General features: G+C 44.4%; 1 long non-coding RNA gene across 1 annotated transcript; it reads left to right on the top strand.

Annotated features, from left to right (window-relative positions):
* The first annotated feature begins 442 nt into the window (after nucleotides 1-442).
* Nucleotides 443-26,863, top strand: LOC121567639. The gene is made up of 3 exons (XR_006001138.1): nucleotides 443-550; nucleotides 26,161-26,218; nucleotides 26,780-26,863. It is a non-coding gene; the product is annotated as an uncharacterized LOC121567639 (long non-coding RNA).
* Nucleotides 26,864-27,150: the final 287 nt, after the last annotated feature.

Consider the following 27,150-nt stretch of genomic DNA (forward strand, 5'->3'; position numbering starts at 1 on the left):
AAGCCATGACTGGAATTTCCCAAGCTGTTTAAAGGCACAGTCAACTTAGTGTATGTAAACTTCTGACCCACTGGAATTGTGATACAGTGAATTATAAGTGAAATAATCTGTCTGTAAACAATTGTTGGAAAAAATACTTGTGTCATGCACAAAGTAGATGTCCTAACCGACTTGCCAAAACTATAATTTGTTAACAAGAAATTTGTGGAGTGGTTGAAAAACAAGTTTTAATGACTCCAACCTAAGTGTATGTAAACTTCCGACTTCAACTGTAGACTGAAGCTAGTGAAGCATCAAGGGAGAAGTGTATGCAAACAGATACTGCTCAACTGTCTTAGTCCCTTTATGCCATATACACTGAGTATACTAAACATTAGAAACACCTTCCTAATATTGAGTTGCACCCCCTTTTGCCCTCAGAACAGCCTCAATTCGTCGGGACATGGACTCTACAAGGTGTTGACTCCAATGCGTCCCACAGTTTTGTCAAGTTGGCTGGATGTCCTTTGGGTGCTGAACATCGAATATTCCAATCATAGTGTAAATGCAGGTGAGCTGGTTCTACTCTTTTTGGCCATTTTCTTGTGTTTTGTGGAGGAAAACTGAGCGGGTCGAGCATAACACGTCAACCCTGTTACCCATAGATAGACAGGCTAGAAATGTTTTAACAATTGCAATTTTTTTGTGAAGCTTGCATTCAATTGCTACTCCCTGTTGCACACAGCAAGCTTCCATGTCACAAGGGGATTCATGGCTGATTTAAGATGAAATCGTGAACTCTGTTAGTTTATTTGGCACTTAATAGACAATTACTACTTTCTTTATTTAACCTCTCGAGATGGGAAAACGTGTTTTTATTAAGTTGAACATGTGCTCTTTATGACAGAATGTTAAAATTAGGTGAAATCAAACGTGGACCAACTTACACTTCTCAAAAGTCTACATTTACCAAGACTACTTGTACCTAACTGCATTTCAAGTGTACCTGTAGTATCTGTATTGGAACAGTCCTTGGAGCTAGCCACCCTGCTGAAATGTACCTTGAACGGTCTACTGAGATTGAGGAGACGTTAAACAAACACAGTGAAGGGTCTGGGCCTCCTCCCTCAGTGTGTCCTGTCTCCTGTCTCCCTCTCAGCTCTGTTCAGCTGCTGCAGCTATTCCCTCTCTGTGGTCATCAGCCTATAAATACAACAGCTGCCACCGACAGCCTTCCCATGGCACATGTATAGACACACACACGCACACACGCATGCATGCACTCTCGCACACATGCATGCACAGAAAATACACACTTTCATTTGCACATTCACATTCAAGCACACACGCACATACATAGACATAGGCATTCATGCACGGACACGGACACAAAAATAGGCACGCACGCTTGCACACACACATGCATGCACACGCACACACTTGCACACACACAGACACACACAGACACAGACATGCACACACAAACACAGACACAATCTCCATAGACAAACATTGGCAGTAGAATGGCCTTACTGAAAAGCTCAGTGACTTTCAACGTGGCACCGTCATAGGATGCCACCTTTCCAACAAGTCAGTTCGTCAAATTTCTGCCCTGCTAGAGCTGCCCCGGTCAACTGTAACTTATATTATTGTGAAGTGGAAACGTCTAGGACAGGGTTCCCCAACTGGTGGCATGCGGGCCGACTTTGTCCCGCGGGTGGTTTTATTTGGCCCCCCAAGTTGTTTTTGGTGGAATTTTCATTGTTGGACATAAAATACTCTAAAAACACCAGGAAATCAACTCCAATTGATTACAAGCTTACTTACAAGCTCTTAACCAACAATTCAGTTCAAGAAATAGAGTTAAGAAAATATTTACTAAATAATATAAAATAACAATAACGAGGCTATATACAGGGGGTACCGGTACCGAATCAATGTGCGGGGGTACAGGTTAGTCGAGGTAATTTGTACATGTAGGTAGGGGTAAAGTGACTGTGCATAGATAATAAACAGTGAGTAGCAGCAGTGTAAAAACAAAGGGGGGGGGTCAATGTAAATAGTCCGGGTGGCCATTTTATTAATTGTTCAGCAGTCTTATGGCTTGGAGGTAGAAGCTGTTAAGGAGCCTTTTGGACCTAGACTTGGCGCTCCGGTACCGCTTGCCGTGCGGTAGCAGAGAGAACAGTCTATGACTTGGTTGATTTTCTGGGCCTTCCTTTGACACCGCCTAGTATATAGGTCCTGGATGGCATGAAGCTTGGCCCCAGTGATGTACTGGGCCGTACGCACTACCCTCTGTAGCGCCTTACGGTCAGATGCCGAGCAGTTGCCATACCAGGCAATGATGCAACTGGTCAGGATCCTCTCGATGGTGCAGCTGTAGAACCTTTTGAGGATCTGGGGACCCATGCCAAATCTTTTCAGTCTCCTGAGGAGGAAAAGGTGTTGTCATGCCCACTTCACGACTGTCTTGGTGTGTTTGGACCATGATAGTTTGTTGGTGAAGGAACTTGAAACTCTCGACCCGCTCCACTACAGCCCCATCGATGTGAATGGGGGCATGTTCGGCCCTCCTTTTCCTGTAGTCCACGATCAGCTTCTTTGTCTTGCTCACGTTGAGGGAGAGGTTGTTGTCTCTGACCTCCTCCCTCCTCCCCATTCTCATCGACGGGGCTGTAGTGGAACAGGTTGAGAGCTTCAAGTTCCTTGGTGTCCACATCACCAACGAACTATCATGGTCCAAACACACCATGACAGTCGTGAAGAGGGCACGACAAAGCCTATTCCCCCTCAGGAGACTAAAAAGATTTGGCATGGGTCCTCAGATCCTCAAAAAATTCTACAGCTGCACCATCGAGAGCATCCTGACTGGTTGCATCACCGCCTGGTATGGCAACTGCTTGGCCTCTGACCGCAAGGCACTACAGAGGGTAGTGCGTACGGCCCAGTACATCACTGGGGCAAAGCTCCCTGCCATCCAGGACCTCTATACCAGGCGGTGTCAGAGGAAGGCCCTCAAAATTGTCAAAGACTCCAGCCACCCTAGTCATAGACTGTTCTCTCTGCTACCGCACGGCAAGCGGTACCGGAGTGCCAAGTCTAGGTCCAAAGACTTCTCAACAGCTTCTACCCCCAAGCCATAAGACTCCTGAACAGCTAATCATGGCTACCCGGACTATTTGCACTGCCCCCCCACCCCATCCTTTTTACGCTGCTGCTACTCTGTTAAGTATTTATGCATAGTCACTTTAACTCTACCCACATGTACATATTACCTCAACTAGCCGGTGCCCCCGCACATTGACTATGCAACGGTACCCCCCTGTGTATATATAGCCTCCCTACTGTCACTTTATTCTATTGTATATATAGCCTCCCTACTGTCACTTTATTTTACTTCTGCTCTTTTTTTTCTCAACACTTTTTTGTTGTTGTTTTATTCTTACTTTTTTGTTTAAAATAAATGCACTGTTGGTTAAGGGCTGTAAGTAAGCATTTCACTGTAATGTCTGCACCTGTTGTATTCGGCGCATGTGACCAATAAAATTTGATTTGATTTGATTTGATTTGATTTTATAGGCTGTCTCACTGTTGTGTCGTCAGCAAACTTAATGATGTTGTTGGAGTCATGCCTGGCCACGCAGTCTTGGGTGAACAGGGAGTACAGGAGGGGACTAAGCACGCACCCCTGAGGTGCCCCCGTGTTGAGGATCAGCGTGGCAGATGTGTTGTTGCCTACCCTTACAACCTGGGGGCAGTCCGTCAGGAAGTCCAGGATCCAGTTGCAGAGGGAGGGGTTTAGTCCCAGGGTCCTTAGCTTAGTGATGAGCTTTGTGGGCACTATGGTGTTGAGCGCTGAGTTGTAGTCAATGAACAGCATTCTCACAAAGGTGTTCCTTTTGTCCAGGTGGGAAAGGGCAGTGTGGAGTGCGATTGAGATTGCGTCATCTGTGGATCTGTTGGGGCGGTATGCGAATTGGAGTGGGTCTAGAGTTTCCGGGATGATGGTGTTGATGTGAGCCATGACCAGCCTTTCAAAGCACTTCATGGCTACCGACGTGAGTGCTACGCGGCGGTAGTCATTTAGGCAGGTTACCTTCGTATATAAATGTAAGCAAGGTTTGAAATGTTTTAGTCAAACATTATATCTATTTGGGCTTCTTGTGGTCAATTTGCAGTCTACAAATTATTTGTAAATATGTTCCGGCCCCCTGACCATCCGCTCCAGAAAAAAATCGGCCTGCGGCTAAATCTAGTTGATGAACCCTGGTCTAGGAGCAACAATGGCACAGCTGTGAAGTGGTAGGCCACACAAACTCACAGAACGGCACCGCCGAGTGCTGAAGCGCGTAAAAATCGTCTGTCCTCGGTTGCAACACTCACTACCGAGTTCCATACTGCCTCTGGAAGCAACGACAGCACAGGAATTGTTCGTCGGGAGCTTCATGAAATGGGTTTCCATGGCCGAGCAGCCGCACCCAAGCCTAAGATCACCATGCGCAATGCCAAGCGTCGGCTGGAGGGGTGTAAAGCTCGCCGCCATTGGACTCTGGAGCAGTGGAAACGTGTTCTCTGGAGTAATGAATCACACTTCACCATCTGGCAGTCCCAACGGACAAATCTGGGTTTGGCAGGAGAACGCTACCTGCCCCAATGCATAGTGCCAACTGTAAAGTTTGGCGGAGGAGGAATAATGGTCTGGGGCTGGTTTTCATGGTTCGGGCTACGCCCCTTAGTTCCAGTAAAGGGAAATCTTAACTCTACAGCATACAATAACATTCTAGACGATTCTGTGCTTCCAACTTTGTGGCAACAGTTTGGGGAAGGCTCTTTCCTCTTTCAGCATGACAATGCCCCCGTGCACAAAGCGAGGTCCATACAGAAATGGTTTGTCGAGATCAGTGTGGAAAAACTTGACTGGCCTGCACAGAGCCCTGACCTCAACCCCATTGAACACCTTTGGGATGAATTGGAACACCAACTGCGAGCCTAATCGCCCAACATCAGTGCCCGACCTCACTAATACTCTTGTGGCTGAATGGAAGCAAGTCCCCGCAGCAATGTTCCAACATCTAGTGGAAAGCCTTCCCAGAAGGGTGGTGTCTGTTATAGCAGCAAAGGGGGGACCAACTCCATATTAATACCCATGATTTTGGAATGAGATGTTCGACGAGAAGTTTACAGTACACAATACTTTTGGTCGTGTAGTGTATGTCCATTACAATACCAAACCACAAGTACTGTATAATGATAGTCCTCATTACGTGAATGTTATTATGAGCGATAGAACAATCCCTGTACCTACACACTATACTAACACCAGCAGAGTCTGCCTCCTGCCCATGACAGCAGCAGCTGGACAACTCCTATACCTTTAGTGTTTATAATTTCAAATGCAGTCTGTTTATTGTTTTTGGCATCTCCCACTAACCTGCCTCAAGGACATGTCGTCTACTACACTTGCAACAACAGACATCCATTAGAATTCTTTGTAAATGAACAATGAAATGAGAGATGAACGCTTGAAAGGGTTTGACTGAGTGAGCGTGGCAAACAATCCCAGGCATTAACCTGGTGCGGAGGAGGAGGAAGGTTAAAGCCCAGCAGCATGTCATAGAACGAGAGAGAAGTGGGATAAGGAATACATTTTGATGATGGCAGAAAAGGCCAAGTGCCTCTAGCAAATTGCATTGGGGTTACAGAGATAATGCTGAAAGCTTTAAGCTGAGGGGTTTTCAGTCTGGGGCCTGGAGCCACTGTCTACTGCAGCTCATGGCTACCGCAGCTGCTAGAGAGAGAGAGAGAGAGAGAGAGAGAGAGAGAGAGAGAGAGAGAGAGAGAGAGAGAGAGAGGGAGGGAGGGAGGGAGGGAGGGAGGGAGGGAGGGAGGGAGGGAGGGAGGGAGGGAGGGAGGGAGGGAGAGAGAGAGAGAGAGAGAGAGAGACGGCATCTTGGATGTTGTCCCTGATCCAAGGCAGGATGGGCGACGTGGGGTGTAGGGTATGTCAGTCCAGCCTGGCATACACTGTCTGTACCTGACAACACACCACTAGAGCTGATGTGGGGGTTGGGGGTGGGGGCAGGGTGTTTTGAAGAGGAAAGTGTTGGGTGTGTGCGAGCCCGCATGCGTGTGTGCATCCACCACTAATGTGTATGTGTGTGTGCACATGAATGCGTGTGTGTGTGTGTGTGTGTGTAGCAATGCCATGCCCTCCCCAGCTCTGCTGGCTCCAGAAGGTTAGCCGTGCCCAACGCAGAGGGAGATGCCAGTGCTGAGATGTCTGGCACTTCTCCCCTCTGCAGGGCATTGATTAAGTGGCACACAACAACACAGCACAGCATTACTGCCTCACCTGCCATTAGCTGAGCCAGCGCCAGCCAATACCCACGCATGAGTCAGGGACAGACTATCAGCCAATAAGAGCTGACTGTGTTTTGTGGCAGAGAGAGTGAGGGTGGGAGAGAGAGTGAGGAAGGGGGGGGAGAAAGAGAGTGAAGGAATGAGAGTGAGAGACAGAGAGAGGAGGAGAGAGAATGAAAAGAGAGGAAGAGATAAAGGGAATGAGAGAGAGGGAGTGGAAGAGAGAGAATGAAAAGAGAGAAAGGGAATGAGAGAGAGAGAGTGAGAGAGAGAGAGGAAGAGAGAGAATGAAAAAAGAGAAAGGGAATGAGAGAGAGAGAGAGAGCGAGCGAGAGAGAGAGAGAGAGGAAGAGAGAGAATGAAAAGAGAGAGGAAGAGAGAAAGGGAATGAGAGAGAGAGAGCCTTTGAAATGGTGACAGAGATGAGCTGGTTACAGGGAGACATGGCTCTGCAGCGATATCTAGGCTCCAACAATAGATAATTAAACAAAGAAAAAACAACTATGATTAGAGCTCGTCATCTTATTGGCGTTAACATACAACGCTACTGAAACAGAGCAGTTCTGAGCATGTTTCAGATGAATGATTTTACTATGGGAACAGCTGTTGACTTGTCAGTTTAAAAAGGGCACAATGTAATATAGTCTGTTCTACAGTATCTGTTCCCCCTCATAGCATCCCTCTAGCTCTGCTCTCTCTCTTCTGGCTTGGCATGGTGCTGTGCATTACCAGGCCTCCGTAGCAAGACCACCAGCGCAGTTCCCTGTGTGTGTGTTTGTGTGTGTGTTCAAGCGCCTGCCTGTGTGAGGGCTGTCAGAGAATCTGATAATCTGTCATTACCCAGTAAGACTTCCATTGCCTCTTAAAACAAGATTGTCTGCATTTTTGTTTTTGACAGAGGATGTGGATGTGGTTGTCATTTCTACTCAAAATCCTAATACCCAGTACAGTCATTGTTTTGTTGGTCAGGGAAACACTATTTATTCAGTTAATAATGGCAAAGAGTAGATTGCTTTATTGTGTGGCTAATGTCTACATCACCTACCAAAGGTTTGATGTTTGTCATGAGTGACTCAGAATTTAAGGAAAGGAATAGTAGAGACCATGACCTGAAACATTGTATACACTGGTAGTGTAACGTTAGGTAGACCAGGGGTTCTGAAACTGTTTGGGGCCGTGGACCCATTTTGAGGAACCAAGTCTCAGGCCCTGGGAAGGAACATCTTAAAGGCCCGCCTCTTGGCATTGGAGAGAAATGTTGCAGTTTTCAAGCTAATTTTATGTACTTTTACACATTTTGCCAAGAGGCAGAGAGAAAGAAATGCAGTTTTAAAGCTTAAATAACATTGCATTTATGTTTTTTATTTTTTTTATTTTTGGGGGGAATATAATAAGTATTTGAACAATTGATTATTGGTGGAGTACTGTGGATACCAATATTCCTGTGAGCCTCCCAGGCCAATGTTGCCCTGGGTTAAGAACATAAGTTGTAGATTAAAGGAGCTATATGTAATATTTTTTCATAGTAATTTCACAAAATGTCCTTAATGTACAGTATACAGTAATAGTGGAATGATAGTGATTGTGAAACACTATAATTCCACTATTAATGTATACTGTACATTAAGGAAATGTTCTGAAATTACAATGCAAAAATATTCCATATAGCTCCTTCAATATTATTACATTGTATTATATTACAACCTCTAAACTTATTCAACAGATACCTTGGCCAAAATTAGTTTAATCTGTTGTTGTTAGTAATATTCATAAACAAATAAATGTTATTAATATTTTATATATAAACTCAGCAAAAAAAGAAACGTCCTCTCACTGTCAACTGGGTTTATTTTTAGCAAACTTATCATGTGTAAATATTTGTATGAACATAACAAGATTCAACAACTGAGACATAAACTGAACAAGTTCCACAGACATGTGACTAACGGAAATTGAATAATGTGTCCCTGAACAAAGGGGGGGTCAAAATCAAAAGTAACAGTCAGTATCTGGTGTGGCCACCAGCTGCATTAATTACTGCAGTGCATCTCCTCCTCATGGACTGCACCAGATTTGCCAGTTCTTGCTGTGAGATGTTAACCCACTCTTCCACCAAGGCACCTGCAAGTTCCCAGACATTTCTGGGGGGAATGGCCCTAGCCCTCACCCTCCGATCCAACAGGTCCCAGACGTGCTCAATGGGATTGAGATCCGGGCTCATCGCTGGCCATGGCAGAACACTGACATTCCAGTCTTGCAGGAGAGATTGCCTGAAACGAGCAGTATGGCTGGTGGCATTGACATGCTGGAGGGTCATGTCAGGATGAGCCTGCAGGAAGGGTAAAACATGAGGGAGGAGGATGTATTCCCTGTAACGCACAGCGTTGAGATTGCCTGCAACAAGCTCAGTCCGATGATGCTGTGACACACCGCCCCAGACCATGACGGACCCTCCACCTCCAAATCGATCCCGCTCCAGAGTACAGGCCTCGGTGTAACGCTCATCCCATCACCCCTGGTGAGATATAACTGCGACTCGTCAGTGAAGAGCACTTTTTGCCAGCCCTGTCTGGTCCAGCGATGGTGGGTTTGTGCCCATAGGCGAAGTTGTTGCCGGTGATGTCTGGTGAGGACCTGCCTTACAACATGCCCACAAGCCCTCAGTCCAGCCTCTCTCAGTCTATTGCGGACTGTCTGAGCACTGATGGAGGGATTGTGCGTTCCTGGTGTAACTCGGGCAGTTGTTGTTGCCATCCTGTACCTGTCCTGCAGGTGTGATGTTCGGAGGTACCGATCCTGTGCAGGTGTTGTTACATGTGGTCTGCCACTGCAAGGACGATCAGCTGTCCGTCCTGTCTACCTGTAGTGCTGTCTTAGGCGTCTCACAGTATGGACATTGCAATTTATTGCCCTGGCCATATCTGCAGTCCTCATGCCTCCTTGCAAAATGCTTAAGACACGTTCACGCAGATGAGCAGGGACCCTTGGTATTTGTTTTTCAGAGTCAGTAGAAAGGCCTCTTTAGTGTCCTAAGTTTTCATAACTGTGACCTTAATTGCCTACCGTCTGTAAGCTGTTAGTGTCTTAACGACCGTTCCACAGGTGCATGTTCATTAATTGTTTATGGTTCATTGAATAAGCATGGGAAACAGTGTTTAAACCCTTTACAATGAAGATCTGTGACGTTATTTGGATTTTTACGAATTATCTTTGAAAGACAGGGTCCTGAAAAAGGGACGTTTCTTTTTTTGCTGAGTTTATATACTGACCACGGACCCCCTGCAGTACCTCCCCAAGGGGTCCGCGGACCCTTCTTTGAGAAACTCTGACGTAAGCCATCCCTGTAAACTGTAATTCAGAGTTCAAAGACGCGGAGACCCGATAGTCTGTCGCCCATTGTGACATAGCTACACTGCTCTGAGACCCCCGTCCACAGGGGACGCACAGCCTGACCGCGGACCTTCCCAAAATTCCCAACCAGCGGGGTTCCGCGTACACATCTTATATTCATTTGAATGGGGTGATGGTTGCAGAAATTGCTTGAAAGCCAATGGTCCAATATTCTAGAACACTGCTGTGCAGACACGTTCATGTTTTTGGAATCTGATAAGCGCTTAAGGCCGACCCAGGATTAAATCCCCAACAACAACGACACTTTGTTCTCCTGAAGCTAGCATGCTAACCATTACCTTACCAAAACCATGGTCTTGGTTGGTGAGGACAAACTACCGGGTGTTAGTTAACATGCTAAACACTACCGCACCGCTCCTAGCGCACACAGCTAACTATTTCACATCCGCTAAACTAGTACGTTGATCAAACAGAATCATCAACCCATGATTGATAGCAGTAACCTTGATTTCCTCTGTATGTACTTAAGAAGAGGTTGTATTCATTATTAGACTCTGTTAGCTCGCTGAGCTCAAGCTTAGGCATTAGTTTGGGGAGCGAACACAAGTCTCAGACAAGGTTACTCATCACACTACCGTGGCTCACCGAATCACCTTCATTATTACACTGATACTAGTTTTCACCTCTCTGAAAATGGAATTTGACTTCAGTGAATGATGCAAGCATTTGTCTCCCTACATTTTACGGGGAGTACCGTTGTACCCGGTAGTGGAGCGGTAGGATTTTCCGACTGCTGATTAGTTGCGGCCGTCCATGTCTCTTAATTTTCTCATAGCCCCTTGAGTTTGAAGAATTCTCTCATCCAGCCTTTGATTTATCTTCTCCCTCTCCTGACCTCACCTCCCCTCCCTTATCCTCCCTTATCCTCCCTTTCCCTCCCTCTACCTCTCCTCCCCTCGTCTCTCCACAGACCCTGCCTGCCAGCCAGAGCATTATGAACTAAAATTCTGCTGGATCCTCTCAGGATGTGACCTGCACTTCTTTATAAAAGGATTTTCCATTATGACCTGTAGCCTTGTGTGTGTGTGTGTGTGTGTGTGTGTGTGTGTGTGTGTGTGTGTGTGTGTGTGTGTGTGTTCGTGCTCGAGTACTGTAAGTGTGTGTTAGAGAGAGACAGTGATGGAGGGTGAAACAGTCTCTCCCAACTGTTCATCATCTGATACTGACACAACCTGCTGAAACACATTCCTGCATGAAAAATTAGAACCACATACAGTGTGTGGTACAGTGTTAGAACTCGCTTCCATTTATACAGTATAGAAAAAACACCAGATTGCATTCGGAAAGTATTCAGACCCCTTCACTTTTTCCACATTTTGTTACGTTACAGCCTTATACTAAAATTGATTAAATAATTGATCAATCTACACACAATAACCCATAATGACAAAGCAAAAACACGTTTTTAGAAATGTTTGCAAATGTATTAAAAATTAAAAACAGAAATAACTTATTTACATAAGTATTCAGACCCTTTGCTATGAGACTCGAAATTGAGCTCAGGTGCATCCTGTTTCCATTGATCATCCTTGAGATGTTTCTACAACTTGATTGTCCACCTGTGGTCAATTCAACTGATTGGACATGATTTGTAAAGGCACACACCAGTCTATATAAGGTCCCACAGTTGACAGTGCATGTCAGAGCAAAAACCAAGCTATGAGGTCGAAGGAATTGTCCGTAGAGCTCTGAGACAGGATTGTGTCAAGGCACAGATCTGGGGAAGGGTACCAAAACATTTCTGCAGCATTGAAGGTCCCCAAGAACACAGTGGCCTCCATCATTCTTAAATGGAAGAAGTTTGGAACCACCAAGACTCTTCCTAGAGCTGGCTGCCCGGCCAAACTGAGCAATCGGAGGAGAAGGGCCTTGGTCAGGGAGGTGACCAAGAACCCGATGGTCACTCTGACAGAGCTCCAGAGTTCCTCTGTGGAGATGGGAGAACTTTCAGAAGGACAACCATCTCTGCAACACTCCACCAATCAGGCCTTTATGGTAGAGTGGCCAGACGGAAGTCACTGCTCAGTAAAAGGCACATGACAGCCCGCTTGGAGTTTGCCAAAAGGCACGTAAAGGACTCTCAGACCATGAGAAACAAGATCATCTGGTCTGATGAAACCAAGATTGAACTCTTTGGCTTGAATGCCAAGCGTCACGTCTGGAGGAAGCATGGTGGTGGCACCATCATGCTGTGGGGATGTTTTTCAGCGGCAGGGACTGGGAGACTATTCAGGATCAAGGGAAAGATGAATGGAGCAAAGTACAGAGAGATCCTTGATGAAAACCTGCTCCAGAATGCTCAGGACCTCAGACTGGGTCGAAGATTCACCTTCCAACAGGACAATGACCCTAAGCACACAGCCAATACAACGCAGGAGTAGCTTCGGGACAAGTCTCTGAATGTCCTTGAGTGGCCCAGCCAGAGCCCGGACTGAAAATAGCTGTGCAGCTATAAAAAAAAAAGTTTTGCTTTGTCATTTTGGGGTATTGTGTGTAGATTGATGAGGAAAAAAAACAATTTATTCCATTTTAGAATAAGGCTGTAACATGGAAAAAGTCAAAGGGTCTGAATACTTTCCGAATGCTCTGTAACTGTACGATAATCCTGACCAAGAACTAGCATGAAACATTATATTGAAGAAAATGGATATTCATACACACACATACACACACACAGGTTCTAACAGCCCCTGGCAGGTCCTGTGCGGCCTCGACCCTGCTGCTCTAGTTGGGAGCGGTGAGGTTGCTGCAGATGGAACAATGGAGCTCTTTGTGCTGTTGGCTCTCTGGCTCTGAGAGAGAGAGAGAGAGAGAGAGAGAGAGAGAGAGAGAGAGAGAGAGAGAGAGAGAGAGAGAGAGAGAGAGAGAGAGAGAGAGAGAGAGAGAGAGAGAGAGAGAGAGAGAGAGAGAGAGAGAGAGAGAGAGAGAGAGAGAGAGAGAGAGAGAGATGCAAAATAAAAATGTCTTCTCCAGATGAAACTGCATATTGTTTCCCAGTGAGAGTGGCTCAGTTTTCTCTGTCTGTCCCCCTGGACACCACTCATACCCCCCAGGCCACAGCACTGCCTATGCCTGGCTGCCCTCCTTTCTGTCAGACCCACTGGCCTTCTCCTCGTCTGCTGCTGCTCTGCACCACTTATGTCATACTGTATATACCACACACACACATACAGTTGAAGTCAGAAGTTTACATACACTTAGGTTGGAGTCATTACAACTCGTTTTTCTACCACTCCACAAATGTCTTGTTAACAAACTATAGTTTTGGCAAGTCGGTTAGGACATCTACTTTGTGCATGACACAAGTAATATTTCCAACAATTGTTTACAGACAGATTATTTCACTTAAAATTAACTGTATCACAATTCCAGTGGGTCAGAAGTTTACATACACTAAGTTGACTGTGCCTTTAAACAGCTTGGAAAATTCCAGAAAATGATGTCATGGCTTTAGAAGCTTCTGATAGGCTAATTGACATAATTTGAGTCAATTGGAGGTGTATCTGTGGATGTATTTCAAGGCCTACCTTCAAACTCAATGCCTCTTTGCTTGACATCATGGGAAAATCAAAAGAAATCAGCCAAGACCTCAGAAAATAAATTGTAGACCTCCACAAGTCTGGTTCATCCTTGGGAGCAATTTCCAAACGCCTGAAGGTACCACGTTCATTTGTACAAACAATAGTACGCAAGTATAAACACCATGGGACGACGCAGCCGTCATACCGCTTAGGAAGGAGACGCGTTCTGTCTCCTAGAGATTAACGTACTTTGGTGTGAAAAGTGCAAATCAATCCCAAAACAACAGCAAAGGACCTTGTGAAGATGCTGGAGGAAGCAGATACAAAAGTATCTATATCCACAGTAAAACGAGTCCTATATCGACATAACCTGAAAGGCCGCTCAGCAAGGAAGAAGCCACTGCTCCAAAACCGCCATGTAAAAGCAAGACTACGGTTTGCAACTGCACATGGGGACAAATATCATACTTTTTGGAGAAATGTCCTCTGGTCTGATGAAACAAAAATATAACTTTTTGGCCATGATGAGCGTCATTATGTTTGGGGGAAAAAGGGGGTCTTGCAAGCCGAAGAACACCATCGTGCTGTGGGGGTGCTTTGCTGCAGGAGGGACTGGTGCACTTCACAAAATAGATGGCATCATGAGGAAGGAAAATTATGTGGATATATTGAAGCAACATCTCAAGTCAGGAAGCTTGGTCGCAAATGGGTCTTCCAAATGGACAATGACCCCAAGCATACTTCCAAAGTTGTGGCAAAATGACTTAAGGACAACCAAGTCAAGGTATTGGAGTGGCCATCACAAAGCCCTGACCTCAATCCTATAGAAAATTTGTGGGCAGAACTGAAAAAGTGTGTGCGAGCAAGGAGGCCTACAAACCTGACTTAGTTACACCAGCTCTGTCAGGAGGAATGGGCCAAAATTCACCCAAAACACATACTGTACATGCTCACACAGGCGCACAAAACCACGCATTCTCACACATGCATGCTCACACGCACAAACACACACACACACACACATACACACACACATCATCAGCAATCCCTCAAGGATGATCTCTTCCTCACAGGGTTTTTAGGTGGCTTGATTGTTGTGGGTCCGGCTGTGGCTGTAAGGCTGGTTCTGGAGCCACAGACCCGTCCACAGATGCTGCAAGTGAATTTGGAGGGGAGGGGAATGGGTTTCTTGGCGGGTTGGTCTTCGCATTTCTGTCATTTTTCAATGGCCAGTGTGGTGCGGGTGTCCTCGTAACCCCTTAGAGTCTAAGCCTTGGACCATCTTAATACCAACATATTTTACATACATGGATTACCAACTGGGGTGATTTTGACACCAATAACAAATTATTGGAAAAAGCAACAATCATAGCAAAATATAAACTTAATTCCTAGCAAAAATCATTAGACATGTAGATAATGTTATCTGAAATAAATAATGACCAACACAGACTGTTATGTTTGCAAAATTATAGATAATTAGCATATTCTGTTAAACAGAAATATACCTTTTTCCCTCATATAATGTGCAGCTTTTTTCCAAAGTAAAATCCACATTTGATTGTAGTATCATTTAGTTTTGAGAATTTTAAAGTAAATATACTTTTTTTCATATTAATGTGGTTAAAACGACTGCCATTTAAAGGGGCAGTACACCAACATTTGAAATATACTTAATTTTATTAACAAAAAGTGATTCCTCCATTGATCCTGAGAGACAATGACCAAAAATATGCATTAGTTTTCTTTATTTACTTACCCCACAGCCAGCGTTAGCATCGCTGCTAGGATGCCTCAAAAAGCATGCCCAAATCCTCAGTCACTTCAAACCAAATGTTACAGCAACCCAAATACCATAACAAGTTTCAAATATAGAATATTGAAGGGTATATAGGAATTCCCCCAAAATACTTACATTTTTTAAAAGTCCATATTGATACAGAAACACTAAACAATTATTTACATTTATTAAGAACAAGCTTATTGACAAAGTCATGAAAAGTTAGAAGAATTGAATAAACCACCTTTGGGCTATGATCAAAATGACTCCATTCAGTAGTTTGAGGGTTAAACAGACAGATTTTGATGGGGATTTTTTTATGATGCTAATTAGATCCCCTCACTGGCGTGGACATCGACCTGAAGTTGTTTGGGCAGCCTTGAGTCATGCATACAAACACAGTGTCCTGTCCATCGGAGTGCCCGATGATTTGGGATTCTTTGCTGGGGATGTTTGCCTCGGTCAGGATGCTGACGTTGGTCCATTGATCCTCCCATCTGATGCTCTGTATCTCCCTCAAGAACTATTCCTGCTAGCGCTCCAGTTTTTTAAGGTGCCTTCTGTATGTCACACACACACACCATGTTTTGTGACGTACTGTACTGCATGTAATCATAGCTCCTATTTTTTATGCCCTCTTTTTGTGTTGTATTTAGAAAGGAGAATCACACTTTGAGCTAGTCTGCTGTTTTCAAGGCTTGACTTCATGTAAACAGTGACACAAGAGAAAAGGGTTGCTACTTTGGTAGAACTGTGCTGGTTTTAGACCTTTTACACCAGTTTCATTCAGACAGGTTCCACCGCAACTCTAATATACTGAACAAAAATATAAACGCAACATGCAACAATTTCAACGTTTTTACTGAGTTACAGTTCATATAAGGAAATATGTAAATAAAATAAATTCATTAGGCCCTAATCTATGGATTTCACATGACAGGACAGGGGTGCAGACATGGGTGGGCCTGGGAGGACATAGGCCCACCCACTTGGCAGCCAGGCCCACCCACTGGGGAGCCAGGGCCAGCCAATCAGAATTATTTCTTCACCACAAAAGGGCTTTATTACAGACAGAAATACTCCTCAGCACCCCACCCCCCCTCAGACGATCCCGCAGGTGAAGAAGCCAGATGTGGCGGTCCTGGGCTGGCGTGGTTACACGTGGTCTGCAGTTGTCAGGTTGGACATTCTGCCAAATTCTCTAAAACGATGTAGGAGGCAGCTTATGGTAGAGAAATGAACATTCAGTTCATTAAATTCGAGATAGGGAGAGAATCTGTGCGTTACGGCCTAACTGGCTCCGTAACATCAGCTCCAAACCTCGCTAATCACTTTATACGCTGTACTGTTTTGTGTGTGAAGAGTGAAGTCTCCAATGTAGCTCTTTCCATGAAATCCAGTTTCAACTCTGAATGTATTCTGTTTGTACTAGGTTTGACTGCTTCATTTGTGAAGTGTCTCAATTAAGGGGAATATTTCTCCCGACATATCTGCACAGCCAAGCTGTCTCTGTAGCACATAAAATCCTGGGCTTAAGGAAGTTATCACACACCTTTCAGAGTCTGCAAAGAGACGCTAGCTAAAAATAGCCAGATAGAACCCCAACGCTGGTTAATGCTCGTCGTCGCCCTCAGACAGTTGTATTTGCATATCTGTTATGTGTTTTTTCCTCCTTTTTTAACAGTTTTGATTCCCTCTTGAGCAGACCAAGCCTGTCGTATAGGGATCCTCTGGGGGGGTTGTTGTGTGTGTGTTCGCGTGTGTTTGTGTGTATGTTCTTTGGGGAAGGGGGTATTTTAAAAAGCAGCACTCTGAAAAGCAGTCAACAGTTGGGTAATTAAAGATTTGCGAAATGCGAGCCTTTGCTTTTTTCCCTCCCTCCCTGTATTTCCTTTCAGCTCTCTTTTGGAAAGTGTAACGGTTCTGTCTGGGTTTATCAGAGGGATGGTATATTGAGTCCAGAAAGCTAGCCATCTGGTCCTGCCGCCACCACTCCCTCTCTCTCTCTGCAGCTAGCAATATGACGGTGAGAACCCGGTGGCTTCTCAATTGTCCCCAACACCAACGCCCTCTCATGGCTCAGTGTCAAGAAAAACTGAGGATCAGCTAGCAACACAGCTAGCCTTTTAGTCTGGCTGATCAACAGCACTATCAGACTCTGTCCAACTGCCTCACATGGACAATAGCCATCCATTTGGACAATGTTGTCACTATGAACTGATGAGTTTTCTTTAGGGTTTTTCAGACTTATACAGTACTAGGGTATCATCTAATATGAGGGAATATTTTAAGTAAGGTTAGTCTGACACATGAAGATTCCTCAAGTAAAGAGAAACAGCGAATGACTAGGCTTGGGTGGATATGTTTATCATAGAAACATAATCCAATGTACTATAGCTGTATGTTTGTTGTACAGCCAACAGCAATTAAGATGTCTGTCAATGTAAACATCGCTGCACGCAAACACTACAGTATGTCAGCTCTGAGAGATTTTGCCAGGACAGGCCTTCTCGCTAGACATATATTTAGTGCTTATTTCAAGGTCGTAGCACATGTTACTCAGTATCTGTTACAAGTATTGAATTATATCCACTCGTATTTTCGGGATTTAAACAAGTCATATCCAAATAAAGGAGAAATTGAATTATTGAAGTGCTTGCCTTCTCCAGCTGGAAGACTTGAAACAAAAAAACAACAGAAATTGAATTATTGAAGTGCTTGCCTTCTCCAGCTGGAAGACTTGAAACTAAAAAACAACAACAAAAGGAACAAATATAAGTCACATTTCACGATGAGTACTGCTCCCCTTGGTTAAGCTCTTGCACAAATAAATCTGCCATTAATATGTCACTCTTCTGAAAAGGATCTAAATGTGATTAAATGCAGATTATGGAAACATTATGGAAACTCACTGACTAAGCACTGCTCTTTTCTGAGATTCAGAAACTGGCCATTTTCATGATTGTTATTATTAGTGGGCTCTAGCTGTCCTTGAGGACTTGTGTCCTTTGGCAAAAAAGATGGAGAATGCGCATCACAGTGCCAGCTTTTACCATGTGGCATTGCTGAATTGATGCAGCATTTCTTTGTGAAGCCACATACAGTGCATTCGGAAAGTATTTAGACCCTTTTACTTTTTCCACATTATGTTACGTTACAGCCTTATTCTAAAATTGATTAAATATTTTTCCTCCTCAATCTACACACAATACCCCATAATGACAAAGCGAAACAGTTTTTTACGATGTTTTGCAAATTTATTGAAAAAATTAACAGAAATACCTTATTTACATAAGTATTCAGAACCTTTGCTATGAGACTCGAAATTGAGCTCAGGTGCATCCTGTTTCCATTGATCATCCTTGAGACATTTCTATAACTTGATTGGAGTCCACCTGTGGTAAATACAATTGATTGGACATGATTTGGAAATGCACACACATGTCTATATAAGGTCCCACAGTTGACTGTGCATGTCAGAGCAAAAACCAAGTCATGAGGTTGAAGGAATTGTACGTAGAGCTCCGAGACAGGATTGTGTCGAGGCACAGATCTGGAGAAGGACACCAAAAAATTTCTGCAGCATTGAAGGTCCCCAAGAACACAGTGGCCTCCATCATTCTTAAATGGAAGAAGTTTGGAACCACCAAGACTCTTCTTAGAGCTGGCCGTCCGGCCAAACTGAGCAATCGGGGGAGAAGCGCCTTGGTTAGGGAGGTGACCAAGAAACCGATGGTCACTCTGAAGGAGCTCCAGAGTTCCTCTGTGGAGATGGGAGAATCTTCCAGAAGGACAACCATCCCTGCAGCACTCCACCAATCAGGCCTTTATGGTAGAGTGGCCAGATGGAAGCCACTCCTCAGTGAAAGGCACATGACAGCCCGCATGGAGTTTGCCAAAAGGCACCTAAAGACTCTCAGACCATGAGAAACAAGATTCTCTGTTCTGATGAAACCAAGATTGAACTCTTTGGCCTGAATGCCAAGCATCACGTCTCGAGGAAACCTGGCACCATCGCTATGGTGAAGCATGGTGGTGGCAGCATCATGCTGTGGGGATGTTTTTCAGCAGCAGGGACTGGGAGACTAGTCAGGATCGAGGGAAAGATGAACGGAGCAAAGAACAGAGAGATCCTTGATGAAAACCTGCTTCAGAGCGCTCAGGACCTCAGACTGGACAACGACCCTAAGTACACAGCCAAGACAACGCAGGAGTTGCTTCGGGACAAGTCTCTGAATGTAATTGAGTGGCCCAGCCAGAGCCCGGACTTGAACCCGATCGAACATCTTTGGAGAGACCTGAAAATAGCTGTGCAGCGACACTCCCCATCCAACCTGACAGAGCTTGAGAAGATCTGCAGAGAAGAATGGGAGAAACTCCCCAAATACAGGTGTGCCAAGCTTGTAGCGTCATACCCAAGAAGACACAAGGCTGTAATCGCTGCCAAAGGTGCTTCAACAAAGTACTGAGTAAAGGGTCTGAATACTTAAGTAAATGTGAGATTTCAGCTGTTTATTTTTATTAACTTTGCTAAAATTTCTAAAACCTGTTTTTGCTTTTTCATGATGGGGTATTGTGTGTAGATCAATGAGGGGAAAAAACAATTTAATCAATTATAGAATAAGGCTGTAACGTAACAAAATGTGGAAAAAGTCAAGGGTTCTGAATGCTTTCCAAATGCACTGTATTTTCTATGAAAATTAATTTTCATTCTGATCGTGCTTGCACCCACTCAGCCTTGGCCACCGGGATTCAAATTGAATAACCAATTATTGCTTTGCTATCATGCTCAGTTTGACGCTGACCACTCCAAATTCAGATTGAGAAGTATAACAAGTAATTAAGAGAAGCAACAGAGCTGAATGTATTTGTAGGACAATTGTTTGGAATTTGCAATGGGTGTCTGCACTAGAGTGACAGAATTATTATGCTTAGCCAAATATGTGATTTTCTTTACATAAAATCCCTACCAAGAAATTGGCAACCCATTTTCCATATATTTTCATTCTTGTTGAAGTGTAGCTCCGGGGCATATGGGGTTGGCCTGTGCAGAGTTTTATGAGATCTGTCGGTTACTGTTTGGAATGTGCTACTGGATTATTTTCATGGTTGTGTGTTTGTTTTTGCCCACTATGTTTTTCATTGGCCATCAAAGACGATTTGTTTCATGCGTGCTACTGTTCCACAGTTTTCCATATCGTAGTTGTTGGCATCGTCATGAATTCCAACCATTTTAGCAAATATCACTGAACATATTGTTGGTGAGTTTATTGCAAGTGTTTATGATGAATTTACGTGGTGTCAGAATAATCAGAAACTTTTATTTTCTACTTGGAAAAACAATTTGAACGACCCTCCAAGTTGAACGACCCTCAACATTTTCACATTTTCTATGAATGATTATAAAATATTTGTACAACCTTAATAATGTAGCTATGTAGCTAGTTTAACTATATTGTCAATGTTAGCAAGTGATCTAATTTATTATTGGCAACATTAGCTTGCTCAGCTTCTGCTTATACTGTAATGGCTAGCTATCGCATTAGACCGACCAAGCAATTTATGACTTCACCAACTAGAAAATGATATTCAGAGTAAAATTTGAATGCAGCATTACATGCTAGCTTCTCTTCCCTCTTCTATGGAACAGACCGTGACAATGACCCTGTTATACCATACCGTATCTCCGACATTGTCCATCCATAGTAAAATCTCAGTGAGTTTGTCAGAGGGGCTATCAGATGGGCATTCTAGACTTGCGCAAACAGTCTGTCCCCGCAGGCAGGGACGACAATGCAAATAGTCCGGGTAACCATTTGATTAGCTGTTCAGGAGTCTTATGACTTGGGGGATGAAGCTGTTAAGAAGCATTTTGGACCTAGACTTGGTGCTCCTGTACCGCTTGCCGTGCGGTAGCAGAGAGAACAGTCTATGACTAGGGTGTCTGGAGTCTTTGACAATTTTTAGGGCCTTCCTCTGACACCGCCTGGTGTAGAGGTCCTGGATGGCAGGAAGCTTGGCCCCAGTGATGTACTGAGCTGTACCACTACCCTCTGTAGTGCTTTGCGGTCGGAGGCCGAGCAGTTGCCATACCAGGCAGTGATGCAACTAGTCAGGATGCTCTCGATGGTGCAGCTGTAGAACTTTTTGAGGATCTGAGGACCCATGCCAAATATTTTCAGTCTCCTGAGGAAATAGGCTTTGTCGTGCCCTCTTCACGACTGTCTTGGTGTGTTTGGACCATGATAGTTTGTTGGTGATGTGGACACCAAGGAACTTGAAGCTCTCAACCTGCTCCACTACAGCCCCGTCGATGAGAATGGGGGCGTGCTCGGTCCTCTTCTTTTTCCTGTAGTCCACAATCATCTCCTTTGTCTTGATCACATTGAGGGATATGTTTTAATATCCTGGCACCACATGGCCAGGTCTCTGACCTCCTCCCTATCATCGTTGTCGGTGATCAGGCCTACCACTGTTGTGTCGTCGGCAAACTTAATGATGGTGTTGGAGTCGTGCCTGGCCATGCAGTCATGGGTGAACGGGGAGTACAGGAGGGGACTGAGCACACACCCCTGATGGGTCCCTGTGTTGAGGATCAGCGTGGCAGATGTGTTGTTACCTACGCTTACCACCTGGTGTCGGCCCATCAGGAAGTCCAGGATCCAGTTGCAGAGGGAGGTGTTTAGTCCCAGGGTCCTTAGCTTAGTGATGAGCTTTGAGGGCACTATGGTGTTGAACGCTGAGCTGTAGTCAATGAATAGCATTCTCACGTACAGTACCAGTCAAAAGTTTGGACACACCTACTCATTCAAGGGTTTTTCTTTATTTTTACTATTTTCTACATTGTAGAATAATAGTGAAGACATCAAAACTATGAAATAACACATATGTAATCATGTAGTAACCAAAAAAGTGTTAACCAAATCAAAATAGATTTTAGATTTTAGATTCTTCAAAGTAGCCACCCTTTGCCTTGATGACAGCTTTGCACACTCTTGGCATTCTCTCAACCAGCTTCATGAGGTAGTCACCTGTCCATCATCTGTGGATCTGTTGGGGCTGTATGCAAATTTGAGTGGGTCTAGGGTTTCTGGGATAATGGTGTTGATGTGAGCCATGACCAGCCTTTCAAAGACGTGAGTGCTACGGGTCGGTAGTCATTTAGGCAGGTTACCTTAGTGTTCTTGGGCACAGGGACTATTGTGGTCTGCTTGAAACATGTTGGTATTACAGACTCAGTCAGGGACAGATTGAAAATGTCAGTGAAGACACTTGCCAGTTGGTCAGCGCATTTTCGGAGTACACGTCCTGGTAATCCGTCTGGCCCTGCGGCCTTGTAAATGTTGACCTGTTTAAATGTCTTACTCACATCGGCTATGGAGAGCGTGATCACACAGTCATCTGGAACAGCTTGTGCTCTCATGCATGCTTCAGTGTTGCTTGCCTCGAAGCGAGCATAGAAGTAATTTAGTTCGTCTAGTAGGCTCGTTTCACTGGGCAGCTCGCAGCTGTGCTTCCCTTTGTAGTCTGTAATAGTTTGCAAGCCCTGCCACATCCGGCGAGCGTCAGAGCCGGTGTAGTACGATTCGATCTTAGTCCTGTATTGACGCTTTGCCAGTTTGATGGTTCGTCGGAGCCAGTCAGTCAATCAGTGGAATAGTCGGGTAGCCGGCCAGTCAGTCAGTCATCCAACCAGACTGCCAGTCATCCAACCAGTCAGTCCGTCATCCAGACAAGCACCAACCAGCTAGTCAGTCAGTCAGTGGAGTAGTCGGGCACCCAGCGAGCTGGGGCGCCAGTTGAACAGTCAGTCACGGGCACAGATCCACTTGTCCCATCGCTGTCTCCCTAGGGGAAAACACTCAGTGGCTTTTTATGCTTTATCATCATGGCGCTGCCTGCTGCATGCTGGAGGTCTCTTAAAACAGATACACAAATAAATGGAGTGTATGGAAATAGCTGTCCTCTCATCTGGAGCCAAGCTGTCACATCATGCTGATCAAGGTCATTGTGTTTAATGAGACAGGGGGCTGTGATGGCCTCCTCCACTCGACTTTTGTTGAAGTCAGCAAATGTTGCTTTTAACGCTTTTTCCAAAATAGATCAAACACATTATTAGAGGTTAAAACAGTACCAAATGGGAACAATATCTTTAAGAGACGTCAGTGTATTTTTGTGTCGTTTTCTCTTCAGAACTCTTTGTACATTAAGAGGCCACAGTCCCTTTCTCATAGAGACCACTGACCCCGATTTCCATCTGGGTTGGGACTGAACATGTTGCTGTGTACTTAGATGACCATGTCCTAACCCCCTCTGTGTGTCACTTCTTAGACATTTTAGGTGGCCATTAAAAGCCTTCTGTAGTGCTATAGTGTATACAGTGCATTTGGAAAGTATTAAGCCCCTTCACTTTTTCCACATTTTGTTACATTACAGCCTTATTCTAAAATAGTTTAAATTGTTTTTTTCCCCTTCATCAATCTACACACAATACCCCATAATGACAAAGCAAAACCAGATTTTTAGAAATGTTTGCAAATGTATTAAAAATTAAAAACTGAAATATCACATTTACATAAGTATTCAGACCCTTTACTCAGTACTTTGTTGAAGCACCTTTGGCAGTGATTACAGCCTTGAGTCTTCTTGGGTATGACGCTACAAGCTTGGCACACCTGTATTTGGGGAGTTTCTCCCATTCTTCTCTGCAGATCCTTTCAAGCTCTGTCAGGTTAGATGGGGAGCGTCGCTGCACAACTATTTTCAGGTCTCTCCAGAGATGTTCGATCGGGTTCAAGTCCGGCCCCTGACTGGGCCACTTAAGGACATTCAGAGACTTTTCCCAAAGCCACCCCTGCGTTGTCTTGGCTGTGTGCTTAGAGTCGTTGTCCTGTTGGAAAGTGAACCTTCACCCCAGTCTGAGGTCATGAGCGCTCTGGAGCAGGTTTTCATCAAGGATCTCTCTGTACTTTGCTCCGTTCATCTTTCCCTCGATCCTGACTAGTTTCCCAGTCCATGCCGCTGAAAAACATCCCCACAGCATGGTGCCGACACCACCATGCTTCACCATAGGGATGGTATTGGCCAGGTGATGAGCGGTGCCTGGTTTCCTCCAGACGTGATGCTTGGCATTCAGGTCAAAGAGTTCAATCTTGGTTTCATCAGACCAGAGAATCTTGTTTCTCATGGTCTGAGAGTCCTTTAGGGCCTTTTGGCAAACTCCAAGCGGGCTGTCATGTGCCTTTTACTGAGGAGTGGCATCATTCTGGCCACTCCACCATAAATGCCTGATTGGTGGAATGCTGCAGAGATGGTTGTCCTTCTGGAGGGTTCTCCCATCTCCACATATGAACTCTGGAGCTCTGTCAGAGTGACCATCGGGTTCTTGGTCACCTCCCTGACCAAGGCCCTTCTCCCCCGATTGCTCAGTTTGGCCGGGCGGCCAGCTCTAGGAAGAGTCTTGGTGGTTTCAAAGTTCTTTCATTTAAGAATGATGGAGGCCACTGTGTTTTTGGGGACCTTCAGTGCTGCAGACATTTTCTGGTACCCTTCCCCAGATCTGTGCCCCGATACAATCCTGTCTCGGAGCTCTACAGACAATTCCTTCACCCTCATGGCTTGGTTTTTGCTCTGACATGCACTGTCAACTGTGGGACCTTATATAGACAGGTGTGTGCCTTTCCAAATCATGTCCAATCAATTGAATTGACCACAGGTGGACTCCAATCAAGAATGATCAATGGAAACAGGATGCACCTGAGGTCAATTTCGAGTCTCATATCAAAGGGTCCGAATACTTATGTAAATAAGGTAGTTATGTTTATTATTTTTAATACATTTGCAAAAATTACAAAAAAAACGGTTTTTGCTTCATCATTATGGGTTATTGTGTTTAGATTGATGAGGAAGAATTAATTTCATCCATTTTAGAATAACATAATGTTGAAAAAGTGAAGTGGTCTGAGTACTTTCCTAATGCACTGTATATGTGGTTGTGTTGGAATCATAGCGATGGTGATGTTTCAGACCACTTTTTGGCTTTCTAATCTACATTAGGTAACACTTTATTTGAGGGTACCTTACATAACGACACATCCATAAGCAGTAAACCATATTCCAACAACCAAACTGCTAGGGAGCAAGGAGAGCTACCATCCAAGGTTGGAGACAAAGCTAGAGATGAACACCAACATTAGTGAACATAATCCTATACCATGCATTTGGATCATCAGAGAAGTACATTTTACCATACCATACCATACATGCTGACATTTCCCTGGGGTACAGTATTTTTCCTTGTCTCTACTTTGGTTGCTCTTTTGATGGCTTCCTGCCATGCTGTCACATGATTATGTGTAGAACCCAGAGCCTAGCAGACCTCACAGGCCTATGTGTAGAGCCCAGAGCCTAGCCAACCTGCAACAGATGATGTTCTCTTGGTACTTAATGCATTGAGGATAATTAGTGGGGTTTTATTACGTTTGAAGGTCACAGGCTGAGTATGTGAAGTAGCCTATGTCAAAAGAAAGAGTCAACGCAAGTCTGTTAAGCGAGTCTGTTAAGAGCTTTTGATTGAGCTACTAGTGCTGCGTACAATTGACTGCTGAATGCTCTGCTGGTGTCATGGCTTCAAGTGCATTTCAAAGACTAAGTGGGAGTTTGTCATTTCACTGTCATTTCAGGAAAATTCCTGAAATATCCTGTGTCGTGTGATATTACATGGAGGAAGTGTTACTTGAATTCTTCTTTGCTTGTGGATTTCGATATGCTATTAATTTGCATTAATGCAAATTAGCAGTGGGAAATGTTATTGTCGATATACTGTACTCCCCTCTATTAGCCCGAGTCAACAACCTGCTTAGCTATACCGCCGCAGCAAGGTCACATGGTCGATCACTAATGGTATACACAGCGATGTAGGGTCAAATGGGTTGATATGATGATATGAAACTGTACATTATTTCATCTATTTTCTGGAAGCTTTTCCGTGTATTTAATTTTTTTCATTTTCCCCATATGCTTTGGCCCATATACTATAGAGACAATGTTCTATTTAATTCTGGCCTGTTTCATCTGATCTGACCAGACCTTTGGTTCCATTTGCAGATGCTGTACTCTAGAGGCTGTGGACTGTGGAGAGACTGAGAGAGAGGAGTGGAGGCAGGTCAGTGCATGTTCTCTCTAATCCCACTGTTTGAATGCCCTTTGAGAGGATGCCCATTTCATCATTTTGTTCCGGTATATGATAATATGGCTAGGATCATGATATCTAGGCCCACTCTGAAACTCAGTGAATTTGTTTTCCCTAATTTGATTCATACTCAGTAATTATTCTCCTGACCTAACCCTACTCTATCAAAATGTGCTTTCCGACTGTACATACAATGAATTGTAAAGTTCTGTGAGGTTTTCTCAGAAATACTGTATGTCAGCAATCGAAATGACTAGGTAAAGGTAATTATTGAATTCCAATCAGCTGTGGGTCACCTGTTTAGCAAACATTACTGAAGAGCTGAAAGTCATTCATCCCTCTAGTCAGTTCCATTGACACACAAAACCCAAGTTTCCAGTCCAAACCCTTCTCAAACCCTTCCAATGCCTTGTCCACAACGATGTCTCTAGTCCTGTTGTATGTTGATTGAGGACACAACCCTCTCCTTTCTCTCTCTCATACACACACTCTTCTCTCTCTCTCGCTCTCTCCCTCTCTCTCATCCTTTGAAAGCACTGGCACTGACCTTGGGAAAGATTCCACCTACAAAAGAAGAGAAGAGCTGAGAGAGGGAGAGAGAGAGAGAGAGAGAAAGAGGTGGGTAGAGTTACAGTTGAAGTCGGAAGTTTACATACACTTAGGTTGGAGTCATTAAAACTCGTTTTTTAACCACTCCACAAATTTCTTGTTAACAAACTATCGTTTTTGGCAAGTCGGTTAGGACATCTACTATGTGCATGACTGTCACGATCGTTGAGAGACGGGTCAGACCAAGGTGCAGCGTGGTATGCGTACATGTTTATTAAGACGAATAAACACTTGACAAAATAACAAAACAACGAAAACGTGCAGTCCTATGGGCTATACACACAACAAGCCTAACA

Source organism: Coregonus clupeaformis, chromosome 6 (assembly GCF_020615455.1).
Source record: "Coregonus clupeaformis isolate EN_2021a chromosome 6, ASM2061545v1, whole genome shotgun sequence".
Classification (NCBI taxonomy): Eukaryota; Metazoa; Chordata; class Actinopteri; order Salmoniformes; family Salmonidae; genus Coregonus; species Coregonus clupeaformis.